A 12104-nucleotide genomic window follows, 5' to 3' on the forward strand; every position below is an offset into this window, starting at 1 on the left:
TTGCAGGCTTATTTTCTTTAGGATAATGAATTTTTATTTAAATTTGGTGAATTTCCTTTGAGCTCCTTTTAAGTCATCTGAACACAGGAAACACTTTTTCATGCTTTTAGAGTTTTTCTGATTGACTTTGTTCTCCAAAAAGGGCTGATTTTAATATTCTAAGTGATAAAAAGTGCCTTTGACACGATTGAAGCAATTTAATTAGTAAATCCGGAAATTATAAAGGATTGGAAATCACACCCTCCATGCTTTTAATAAAACAGAGTAGTGAAACTTCTGATAGGTACATACCACATGTCGAAAGAATTCTGCACCACACACATTGAAAGAAACGAAGAAATTGAGATAACTTGGGGAGCAACCTACTAAGGGAATTACATGAGTAGGCCATTATGTGATCAGTATACATCATGGGTCAAAACTTTTGTGGTTTCATAATTTAGACAAAGTACATGTTAAGCATTGAATAATACAAAATCATTAAAGCCACACGTTGAAATTCAACATATCAGGTAGGAAAAGGGGGCTAGCCTAATTGTGAGACAGTCTAATTTTTTAATTAGTTGACCTCAGAGTATCTTAATCCTGGAAAAAGTAATATGCAAAGGATCATTTAATACTATAGCTAATAGGACTTTTAGTATCAGGTTGTCCATCTCATGATGATGGCGTATGAATTATTTTTAGTCAGCTTACTATGAGTACTTTCCTATAGTATGTCATCACTAAACAGGGAACATGGCTATAACTGCTAGGCATAAACATAATAACACGTTCAACTGTAAAACTATCTACAGTATATAAATACTGATGCTGTACTCAAAAGCACCATCATTTTTTATTGCCTTGGTAATGGAGTGTTCCAGAGAGACATGTATATGGATGATTAGTGATTGGTGGATTCTGTTCCGGTATTTTCAAATATTAAAGAGCAAACTTCATCACTAGTGGTTGGAGGAATCAAAGAGTAGCTGATTCTTCCTAAGAAAACAAATTAGAGGGTCAAACTCTGATAATGTTTCATTATAAATTGTAGGTAATGATAGGAATATCAACAAGTAGGCACTTCAACAAGGGCACTTCAAATACAGTAGGTAAAAACATAGGCTGATAACAATAATACTAATAATATTAGGGCATCCTATGAAGAATTATAATGTAGTTTTTACTCATAATAGCATTTTATAAATAATGGGAAAATTGGGTAATTAGAACTTTTTTCAATGTTATTTTAATGATATTTTAATTCAAGATGATAGGGTACTCTAATTGATAGCAAAGTTTTTGAAATGTGAGATTAGTCAATGGCAGGGTAAGTTTAAGAGACACTTGGAGATTTGGAGAGCTAAAACTTCAACCAGAGGAAGTGAAGCATGTGCATGGGTAGAGAATCAGAAGAGAATCATACTAATGAGTCTAAGACATAGTAGGTTTTGACCTAATTTTTATTCACAATGATGTTTCCATATTTTTGCTTTTGCACTGAACCAGTTTTTGCAAAATGTGAGTATCTGGGGATGGAGGACATTTCAGAGAAACTCTGAAATGGGTGGATCTGTTCTAAGAGTTGAGTAAGGCTTGTGAGTCATGGTGCAACTCCCTGAAACTTGGTGAGGTCAAGCTGACCTTTGGGACATGCCGGCTGTATATCTTCTTTATCTCTGTTATACACTGATAAAAGCTGGTCATGACTTGTTCATTTGAAGGGTCATTTTTGGTATCATCTGAGCAGAAAATTTCTTTGGACCTTCATTTTTGTTCAGAGATGCCACATTCTCTAGCCAATTTCTCATAACGTATGGAAATTGTGATTCCCGATAAATTATTACTAATATTAGAAGAAGGTAGCTTTTGACCCACTACCAATGTTTCAAGCTTTGGCAACTCTATGGTAATTCCTAAAATCTCAGTTGTAGTCAAGATACATATGCCAACTACTTTGAATATTCTTTGTAGATAATTAAGTTTTCCAATATTGGCAAAATAAAATGTATCATTTCCCCAAATTTCAAAGAGTACACTGAGTTTGGGGCACTGTTTAGAATAAAGTAGAGGTATTTCATACATGTGAATATAAGGTCATTGTAGAAACTGCCTCTAAATCACTGTACAATTTTTGGGTACCTCACCTTGAGAATAGTTACAGTCTATGCAGATCACTGCTGGCATCTTTGCTGTGGGAACTAAATTCCCTTTAACATGTAGTTATATTTCCATTAGTAAAGAATTGGGATGGCACATATGGTTTGCCTAGAGCTGGTTGTTTCATTACTTCCTTCCTTCCCTTCTTTCTTTCTTTCTTTTTTTTTTTCAATGAGCCTTAAAGCCCTAATTTGCTTCAGCTGCTGTAAATTGGTTTCTGGTAATTTTCACATCTTCGTCTTGCATTGACATCATAAATATAAGGGCACATATTAAATCCTTAGTTATATTTGTGGGAACCCATGACCTGCCAGGACTAAAGTCTGTGTTAAGGATATCTCTAGGCATATTTCTCCTCGCATTATGCAAAGAAGTCAAGAAGGTCTAAGTAGGAATAAACATTGTCCAATCAGGAAGAGATTAGTTTCAGAGAAATAATTAGACTCTGTCTTATACACTACCATGTGATGATGAAACAAACAATGCACCATGAAATGTCTTTATGTTATTTTCTAGAGTCCTGAGGGTACTAAAATGACATGAAGGTAAAGAGAAGAGAGTAACTTCTTTGTTACTAGGGGGCAGAGTTGACTGTCAGTAAACCTGTGAATTAAGGTAGTATTTATTTTTTGGCATCCTCTTACTTCTTCTTTTAGTGCCCCATTTCTCTTTCAGAGTGTTCTCTTCTTTGCTTACAGCTACAATCAATTAAGTTCCACCAGGAGTAGCTGGGAGCGGTTTATATTGCCTTTTTGGAGGGCTTTTTTCTTGCAATTTAGTGAGAGAGTTTTGATGACAAAAAGTTCAAAATAGAAAAAAGAATGAATTTCTAATGGTGGAATTTCAAACTTCACACTTGACACTTAGATACATTCTGATTACTGCCTACTCCAAATGGGCTCTGCTTGGGTAAAGCTGCCCATGGGAGTGCAGCACACATGCTTTGGAATTGGCATGCCTAAAGAGGGGACTGAAGAGTTTGTTTCTTCCATGCTGATCATGGCAGATCTTAGATAGGGCCATCAGGTAACTTATCATGCAATTAATGAAAGCCTGGCTATCTTGGCCCACCTGGAAAGGGCTTTGAGGGCCATTGTAGACCCAGAGCCTCTTTGAGTCTGCTGAGGTAGGTTGGGCCCGCATGACAACTTGACTTCTCCCTCTGCCTATTTGTGCTTGCCATCTTTCTTCTCCAGGTGTTGCTACTGTGGGAACTCTGTAATCAACATCCTGCTTGTGAAACTCTATCCCAGAATGTGCTTCCTGTTAGTTTAGCTCCCTGTTAGTTTAGTTCCTGGAGAACTAAACTATCTATGGACAAGAAACTGATTTGCCTCCTCAGAAATCCTGTAGAGTTTTCCCAGTGGTGGTGGTGATGGCCTTAAAAGGGGACACAGCATGAGACAAAGGGAGGTGCTCAGGGCAGGCTTTCAATGGCTCAGAAAGAGCCCTCAGGAGAAAGAAGTGGGGGTGATATGTAGCCCCTCTAGAAAATCCCCATGCCCTGGAACCACCCTGCCTAGGTTAAAAAAAAAACTGGCTCTATCACTTATAAGTCTGGTTACCGGGCCAGTTACCTCAATTTCCTTATTAGTACAATGGAGATCAATAATAAAAATGATGATCGTATGAGACGTAGACGACTTAAGATATATATATAAAAGGCTGATAATGGTTCCTTGTATATAGTAAGGGATAAGTAAAAGTGTTGATAATTAAACTTATTTTTCTGTAAGTGTTTGCACTGGGAAGAATTTCACAGGAGAGAAATTTCTATTTTTTTATTTTCATATTTTTTAAAATTTAAAAAATACTTCACTTATTTATTTGAGAGGGAGAGAGAGAGAGACAGAGAGAGAGAAAGAGAGAGAGAGAGCACAGGAGCAGGGGGAGGGAGAAGCAGGCTCCCCACTGAGCAGAGAGCCCAACAGGGGGCTTGATCCCAGGACCTGAGCCAAAGGCAGATGCTTAATTGACTGACCTACCCATGTGCCCAGGAAAGCAATTTCTAGGGGGTAGATGATTTTCCAAGTCTCTTACAAATGTTACCATTGTTATTTAAATCAGTAAACTTTAAAACATCTTATGAAGATAGTGTTGATAGCTTTGATGTTTTCCTCAAATGCTACCTCTACCTCTCAGTTACTGGTAGTGGTTTTAGGTTGAGTTAGACGGTCACCTGTGTTAGAAAAAGGAAAATTGATGAATGAAAATAGTATATTTTACTTCTAGTTCACTTAACTCATTTCAAAGGATTTAGGAGACTTGTGAATATACATTATTTTCTTTTTTAAAGCTGAAACCTATATTTTAACCAGACTTCCTTAGTTTTTACCCAGTGTCCTTTTTGTGTTCTAGGATCTCATCCAGGACACCATATTACATTTAGTCATTATGTCTCAAGCTCTTCTTGGCTGTGACATTTTCTCAGACTTGTCTTGTTTTCGGTGACTTTGATAGTTTTGAGGAGTACTGTCAGGTATTGTGTAGACTGTCTCTCAGTTGAGATTTGTCTTATGGTTTTCTTATAATTTGATTGGGGTTATGGGTTTTTGGAAAGAAGATTACAAAGGTTAAGTACCAGTCTCAACTCACGATCTTTCAGAGCATCATCTCAAAGATGTGTACTATTAACATAAATCATCATTATTGATGTTGACCTTGATCACCTGGCTGAGGTAGTGTTTATCAGCTCTTTCCATTGAAATGTTATTCTTTTGCCCACTTTCCAAACTCTATTCTTTGGCAGGAAGTTACTATGTATAACCCATACTTGAGAACGGCAGAGTTACGCTTCATCTTCCTATGGGTAGAATATCTACATAAATTATTTGGAAATTTTCTGCCTAGGAGATTTGTCTCTTCTCATTTATTTAGTCATTTATTTTTATCAATACGGATTCATGGGTATCTATTTTACCTTTTGGATTATAATCCAAATGTACTTCATTTATTTTGTTGCCTAAATCTTCTTTATTTTTTGAATATTTATTTGTTTGTTTGTTTGTTTGGAGATTGTGTGAGGTAGGGAGGAGCAAGAGGGAGAAGGAGAGAGAGAAACTTCAGTAACCTCTGTGCTCAGCACAGAGCCTGACCCAGGGTTCCTTCCCATCACCTTGAGATCATGACCTGAGCTGAAACCAACAGTCCGATGCTTAACTCACTGAGCCATCCAGCTGTCCTTATTTATCTATTTGAGAGAGAGAGAGAGAGAGAGAGAGGAGCTTGCATGAGCAGGGGCGGGGAAGGGCAGAGGGAGAGAGAGAATCCCAAGCAGACTCCTCACTGACTGAGAAGAGTCCGGTGTGGGCTCAAACTTACAACCTTGAGATCATACCTGAGCCAAAATCAAGAGTCCAAATTGTAACTGACAGAGCCACCCAGGTGTCCGTGTTTTTGTTTTGTTTTTGGTTTTTTTTTGCATTTTAAGACAAAGTTGTTTAAGTGGAACTGAGATGATTCATTTTCTCTATGGCCTGTGTGTCTCAAAGAACCTAGATAGAGAAGGTAATGCATATCAGCAAGTTTCTATTTAATCTCTAGACAACTAGCATTTTTAAATAAAGAAGATAGCTTCTTTTAATTGATAATATTTCTTACTGAATTAGAATTACTCACAGAATTATTTGTTTTCTCTCTTATACAGCTCCAAGGTGTTGCCTCTTTGACTTCAATTGTATTTGTAAGTAGCTTCCTTTGTATGCAGACATTTTTATTGTTTGGAAGAATTCAGTAGCTTAGGCCTCAGTAAATATTAGGGTAATAATTATGAAGTAGTATGATTGAGTTGGTATCACCCAGGGGTGACTTAAAGTTCAATGTTAAGAGGGATGCTTATGCATTTGATTATGCTTAGTACAATTAACTATGTTAAGCGGCTACTTTAGAAAGTGTATTATGAGGACTTCATTCTAGTCACAGTGGTGCAACAATTCTGACAGTCTCGAACGTTTGCGTATTCATAATAAAGAAAATATGCGTATTTTTAAATGACTCAAGTAGTCACATGACCATTTTATCAATATCAATTTTTACTGCACACCCACAAGATATGTAGAATGCCTTTCAAAGCTGGTCTTTATGAAAATATTTTGAACATGGCAGACAAATATCCAAGGGTACTTAAAATGAAAGACATATTCATGGGCTTTTATTTATTTATTTAAAGATTTTGTTTATTTATCTGACAGAGAGAGGGAGTGAGGAAACACAAGCAGAGGGAGCAGAGGGAGAGGGAGAAGCAGACTTGCCCACTGAGCAGGAAGCCCGATGAGGGGCTGGATCTCAGGGCCCTGGGCTCATGACCTGAGCCGAAGGCAGATGCTTAATGACTGAGCCACTTAGGCACCCCTATTCACAGGTATTTAAAATTAAATACAAAGGTCTGCTTCTATGAAGAGATCAAGCCAAACTCAGTTTGGGCACTTTAGATAAGTACAGCTCGCTGACATTATTTGGAAATTAACCGTAATTCTGCATAGTGAACTTCTTTTGGTTTTGCAGATATTATATTAGTTACAGGATTTCGGTGCCCCCAAACATCAGTGATAATGCTAATCACATTTACGTCTTTTTTTTTTTTTTAAGATTTTATTTATTTATTTGACAGATAGAGATCACAAGTAGGCAGAGAGAAGGCAGAGAGAGAGAGAGGAAGGGAAACATGCCTCTCGCTGAGCAGAGAGCCGGATGTGGGGCTCGATCCCAGGACCCTGGGATCATGACCTGAGCTTAAGGCAGAGGCTTTAACCCACTAAGCCACCAGGCGCCCCACATTTCCGTCTTTTGAGTGTCTAAGATATGCTAGGCACTCCTGGGGAACTTTGCAAATAAAATCTCTATGATAATTCTGCCAAATTAGCATCATTGCTATTTCCTTCTCACAACTGAAGGCAGTTGTCACTCAGAGAGCAAGTGCCTGGCCTTATTTCTTTTCTGTCAACACACCAAACTGGCTTCAACTCAGGCCCCCTGGGCTGGTCTCTTTGCTTTGATTAACCTGCTCCATCCCAGCCTTTGCCCTGTGTCATTCAGATCTGCTTGTTGAGGTCCTCCCTGACTACCCAAAAGTGCTATCCCATTGCAGCCTCCCTCCACTCACTCTGTACAGATTTAATGTTATTTAAAATTATTTTCTTCCTTTATTTGATTATTTTCTTCTTGTTTCCCCCCACTGCAGTCCAGAGTAGGTGTATCATACATATTTGTTGGCTGAATTAACAGATAAATCCTATAGACCTAGTGAAGGCTAGAGCTGGGATTTGAATCCAAGTCTGTTTGGCTTCAGGGTCCATGTGCTTTCGGCTCTATTACTTTGTTTTCCAGCTGGGTCTAGTCTTTAATATCTGAATAAATATCAAATATCCAGGCCTGATCCATGATATTTGATCAAAAACACATTTAAGTTTTGGCAAATAATAGATTTTACTAAAAATAAAAGCCGATTGCTTCAAAGATTCCATAATATTATGCTTCTCTCTGCCGGTGAGGAAGTGACCCTAGTTAACAGGCAACTGTCATAATAATGCTAAATAGTTGTTGTATTTTTATAGACTTACCATACATTTCACAGACTCTGAGCACTTCAGAAAGTGATTCTTTGTTGATTAATTTGAAGTGTTGTAGCGATATAAAAGTAGAAAAAAAACCACTACTTTGTATTAAAAAAAAAAAATCTTTCACCATCCAGAGTTTTTCCAAGTTTGGATTATCCTTCCCAATAGTTAGATGGAATTACTGAGGTTTCACTGAATCTCTAAACTCTTTTTCTCACCAACAGATGTGTACAAATGTCTCTTTTTGGGGGGTATGTAAACCATCATGATTTCAGGAAATGAGGCCATGGTTGAGACATTTGAAGGAAAACAAAGTGTTGCAGAACAGCTGACTGCATAACTAAGAAATCAATCATGGCCCAGGCTGCTTTATTGGCATAATTGGCAATGATTTATAGAATGATGGCAGGGGTCCAAATGGGCATGTGTATCCTTAATACCATTATAGCATTCTGGCATGGATCTTCGTCAACACGACATAATTGGACTGGGGAAGAAGTTTTAGAGACACCTATTTAAATTAGCTAATAACCAACAAGAAAATATTACCCAGGAATTTATTTTGTCGAATAGTGGGAACACTTATGAGGTGATTTAATGAAGTTCTCAAACAAAATTGTGCCTGTAACAAATAAAGCAGAAAATATCTCTCAAGTGTTTGTGTAATATCTAGTGTTTTACATCTATCTGGTGTGATAATGCTTTATTAGCCAATATTGTCGTATGAAAAAAGTTCTATACAGAAAATAATTATGTCCATTGAGCTCTGAGGACATGGGAAAGAACTTAGAGGCAGTGAGTGTGCCATTGGCCAACTGATAGATTTGGTTCATTTCAAAGGAGTAATGTAAGGTTTATTTACTGTGCTGCATCTTGTAACTTACTTGTTAAATTTATTCAGGAAAGATGGCTTTAGTGATTTTTCTGGAAACTAACTAGTGGGTTGTGAGAGATAATTAACAAAACTTCCTGTTTCTTCTCTTGGAACAGATGGATATTTTTGAAATGCAGCAGAACACTGAGCTCAGTTTGAGGGCATGCATAGTTGAGTTGCTTCTATTTGTATAATGAGGTGCTACTTGCCTGTATTCCAGAGGTCTACAGCCTTTTATCTGCAGAGTCATACAACTGGTTTCCACGGAACTAAGCAGCTAAATGTAGCAGCCAATATTGGCGTCAGAACCAGACTTTTAAGGACACTGCCCCAAAGCAGTGCTTTTTTTTCCTCCTCTTGTTTTTTTTCTACCTGATAAAACACATCTCGTCTACCTTATTATCCTAGCTATATGGGTGCCAGCATTTGAAAATGGCCTAGTTCTCTGGGTGGAACTTCCTGAAAGGGCAGATACGAAGCAAAGGTTCATTGCTTAAGTGTCAGGGTTTGGAATCTAGAATCAGTAAAATTGTTAAAAGACAGGGCAAGAGAGAGGGGCGGGGGAAGGACAGCCCATGCACAAAAATTTCCCTGTTGACTGAATATTCAGATGAGAACTGCTCCTAGTGGTTTTGGCAAATGTGGATCATTATAGCAGAAAGCAGGGGCTTTTAATGGCATGTTCGTATTTCTGATATATTTCTTAGACCCAAATGACCAGTGTAGGTGTAAATTCTATTGATAACTCTTGAGAGAACATTGCATGTTTATCTATTTGCTCTTTATGAGGGGAGAATTTACCGTGAAGCTAATAAAGCTTGGCCTTTTATATGCAAGGACCCCTCCCAAATTCTTCCAACGAGGAAAGATAAAAATTTGTATGTAATTTTGTACTCAGTTTTCTTAAAGAGTCCCTTCCCTCCCCCAAAATGAATAAGGTTCACATCCATACAACCTAGATAAGCTCCTGTTTGGAAGAAGGAGGTAGAAAGGACTTTCTGGTTTTTAGAAGATAAACGATGTCTCAGTAGTTTCTGTGGGAGAAGGAACAGGGTTTGACTTAGCCCACTGTCTTTATAAACTTGATTGCAAATGAAAAACCCAGACAAAAGGATGGAGAAATGTAGAGGGAGCTATGAGACTACCATGAAATTTGATAGCTATTCAATTTTTTACTGTCTTTGAGCAAGAGAGATAAATAATGGGGGCTTACCAAAGCTGCTTTTGGTTGTAAATTTGGATGGTGAGCTCCTTGAGGGCAAGTTGAAATAAATGTTCAATTTGCATTTGAAGAGGTTGCTGAGCAGTGGTCTCCAACATCAATATTTAAAAGAAGCCATAGTGGCTCATTTAGATAGCTTGGGTCCTTAATTAACTAAAAGAGAAGAGCTTAAATTGCTTCAAGCCAAGTGATATATTTCCTGACTCGTGCACTATAATAAAGTTTAAGAATACACATTTTGGGTAAAATGCACATATAGTCCATTTTCTTCCTTACTCAAAAAAATGTGGATAGCATATTTATTATTTAAAGTCCATATACTTACTGTGATATTAAGCTCTAATATAACTTTTCAGTTTTATCTTCTACCACCCAGCATTCCTCCTATCCATGTTCCTTTCTCACCAGAACACACAGCACCTCCAAATATTCTGCTCTGTTGAGGTTGAATGCTTTCACTTCCTACCTGCCAAATACAGTATCTTACATACAGTAATCCTGTAATAAAAGTCTGTTACATTATTACTTCATCTATAGAAAAAAAAACAGCACTTGCTCCAGGCGAGCATGGAAGGATTTGCTGCTATACTGAGCATAATTTTGTATGCTTGTTTCAGGAAGAAGTCCATATTCTTTGATACACAATACCGGAAATAGTTTTGAACCTAGTCTTTGCTTCCTTCTCCAGTTTCATCTCTTACCATCTTTGTTAGTTGTTCATGACTTATCCTGCTTCCTGGCCTTCACCCATATTGCTCAGAACACCTGGAATGTTTATTTTACCCCATCTATTTTGACTTCCTTCCCTTGATTAATTTGTTCTGGTCCTTTAAGGATCACTCAGCTCAGGGGTCACCTCCTCGGTCACCACCTCTCACCCAGACTCCCCCCACCCCCCCCACCTCCCCACACATCCCACCCCCCACCTCCCCACACATGCCACCCCCCACCCCCCCACCCCCACACCCCGCCCTCTGCCTCCATAGGGTTCACTGTTCCTTTTATATGCTTTTATGTCCTCTTATGGTTACTCTACAATAGCAATGATCACATTTTTGAGGGGGAGGAAATTTGCTGTTTATTTAATTGTATTTCCTCATTAGACATTTCTTCATTAGACTATTTCCTCAATAGTCCCTGAAGAGCATGATGTCTTATTTACTGTGGTATCCCTGGACAAAATATAGTGCTCAGCCCTAATATTTATAGAATAAATATATTCCAGTTATCTATAGACAACTAGTTATGCGAGTTATGGATATAGAGGAATGCATTTTGCTTACATATCCTTGAGTTCATTAGAAGAAGCTTGCTAAAGTGGAGAAGTGTTACTATATAGCACTTATACTGCCAAAAGTATAAGTTAGATGTCAAGAAAATTCTCATACAAAGTGTAGGCACATATCCCTTCTATCTCTCCTGAGGAAGAAAAAAGCTGTATCCTGCTGTTACAACTCTTATAGTAATACGTTAATATCACAGTGGGTAACATGTCTTAAAAGAATCAGAAATTGGTCCAAGGACACAGGGAAAATTGCTACTGAAAATCATTTAAGTTTTTGTACAGAGAGGCTTTTACGATATCACCTAAATGAAAAAAAAAATGTTTTTAAAGCTATATATCAAGAGCTACATTCTACATGAAAATGAAAAATAACAACAGAAGAAGAAGAATAGCACTCTGTTCATTTTATTTTATTTTTTTTTTAAAGAAAAGAAAACCTGGGTGTATTTTGCCCTTTGAATCCTGTTTTCTTGTAATAAAATACTTAAATACTTAAACTTGTGTTCTGGTGTTACTGAAGCTGTACAACATATTCTTATATTTTAAAACAGCGTTGCGGAGAAATTGGTGCAGTTGCTGTGTTTCAGCTGTGTCACCCAAGGTCACTTCAAGCATTCTAGCAAGATGGCAGACTGAACACAAACTGTCTGGAAAGAAAACTAAAAAAAGGAAACAACCAAAAGAAAAAGAGGGATGTCATTGATAGATGAATTATTTCGACAAATTTCTGAAAGATAGGAGAATAGAAGCATGTTGATGACTTGTTTCTCTTCTTAAATTGAGAAAATGGTAACCCAGGATAGTGGAGCAGGGACACTGCAATGGAAAGAACTGACCTGCCTGGAGAAACTCTAAAGGAACTTTAGTTCAGAGTTAGCAAATACAGCTCATCCATCCAGATATTTCACCCTCACTCATGGGTGTGCTTGAAAGACAGAACAGAGGGAAGGAAATTATCAAAACAATAGAAGAAAAATATCCACAGCTGAATAGAAAGACACAAGCCTTTGTTCTTCAAAAATCCCA

At 37.6% G+C, this 12104-nt stretch overlaps 1 long non-coding RNA gene across 6 annotated transcripts in view; it reads left to right on the forward strand.

Moving 5' to 3' along the window:
* LOC116567833 overlaps window positions 1-12104 on the forward strand; it is a 66189-nt gene that overhangs the window by 28642 nt on the left and 25443 nt on the right. For all 6 annotated transcript variants that reach the window (XR_004276371.1, XR_004276372.1, XR_004276370.1 and 3 more), the window contains exon 4: window positions 5789-5824. This is a non-coding gene — a long non-coding RNA (uncharacterized LOC116567833). The remainder of the gene's footprint in view (window positions 1-5788; window positions 5825-12104) is intronic.

The sequence above is a fragment of the Mustela erminea genome, chromosome 10, assembly GCF_009829155.1.
Source record: "Mustela erminea isolate mMusErm1 chromosome 10, mMusErm1.Pri, whole genome shotgun sequence".
NCBI lineage: Eukaryota > Metazoa > Chordata > Mammalia > Carnivora > Mustelidae > Mustela > Mustela erminea.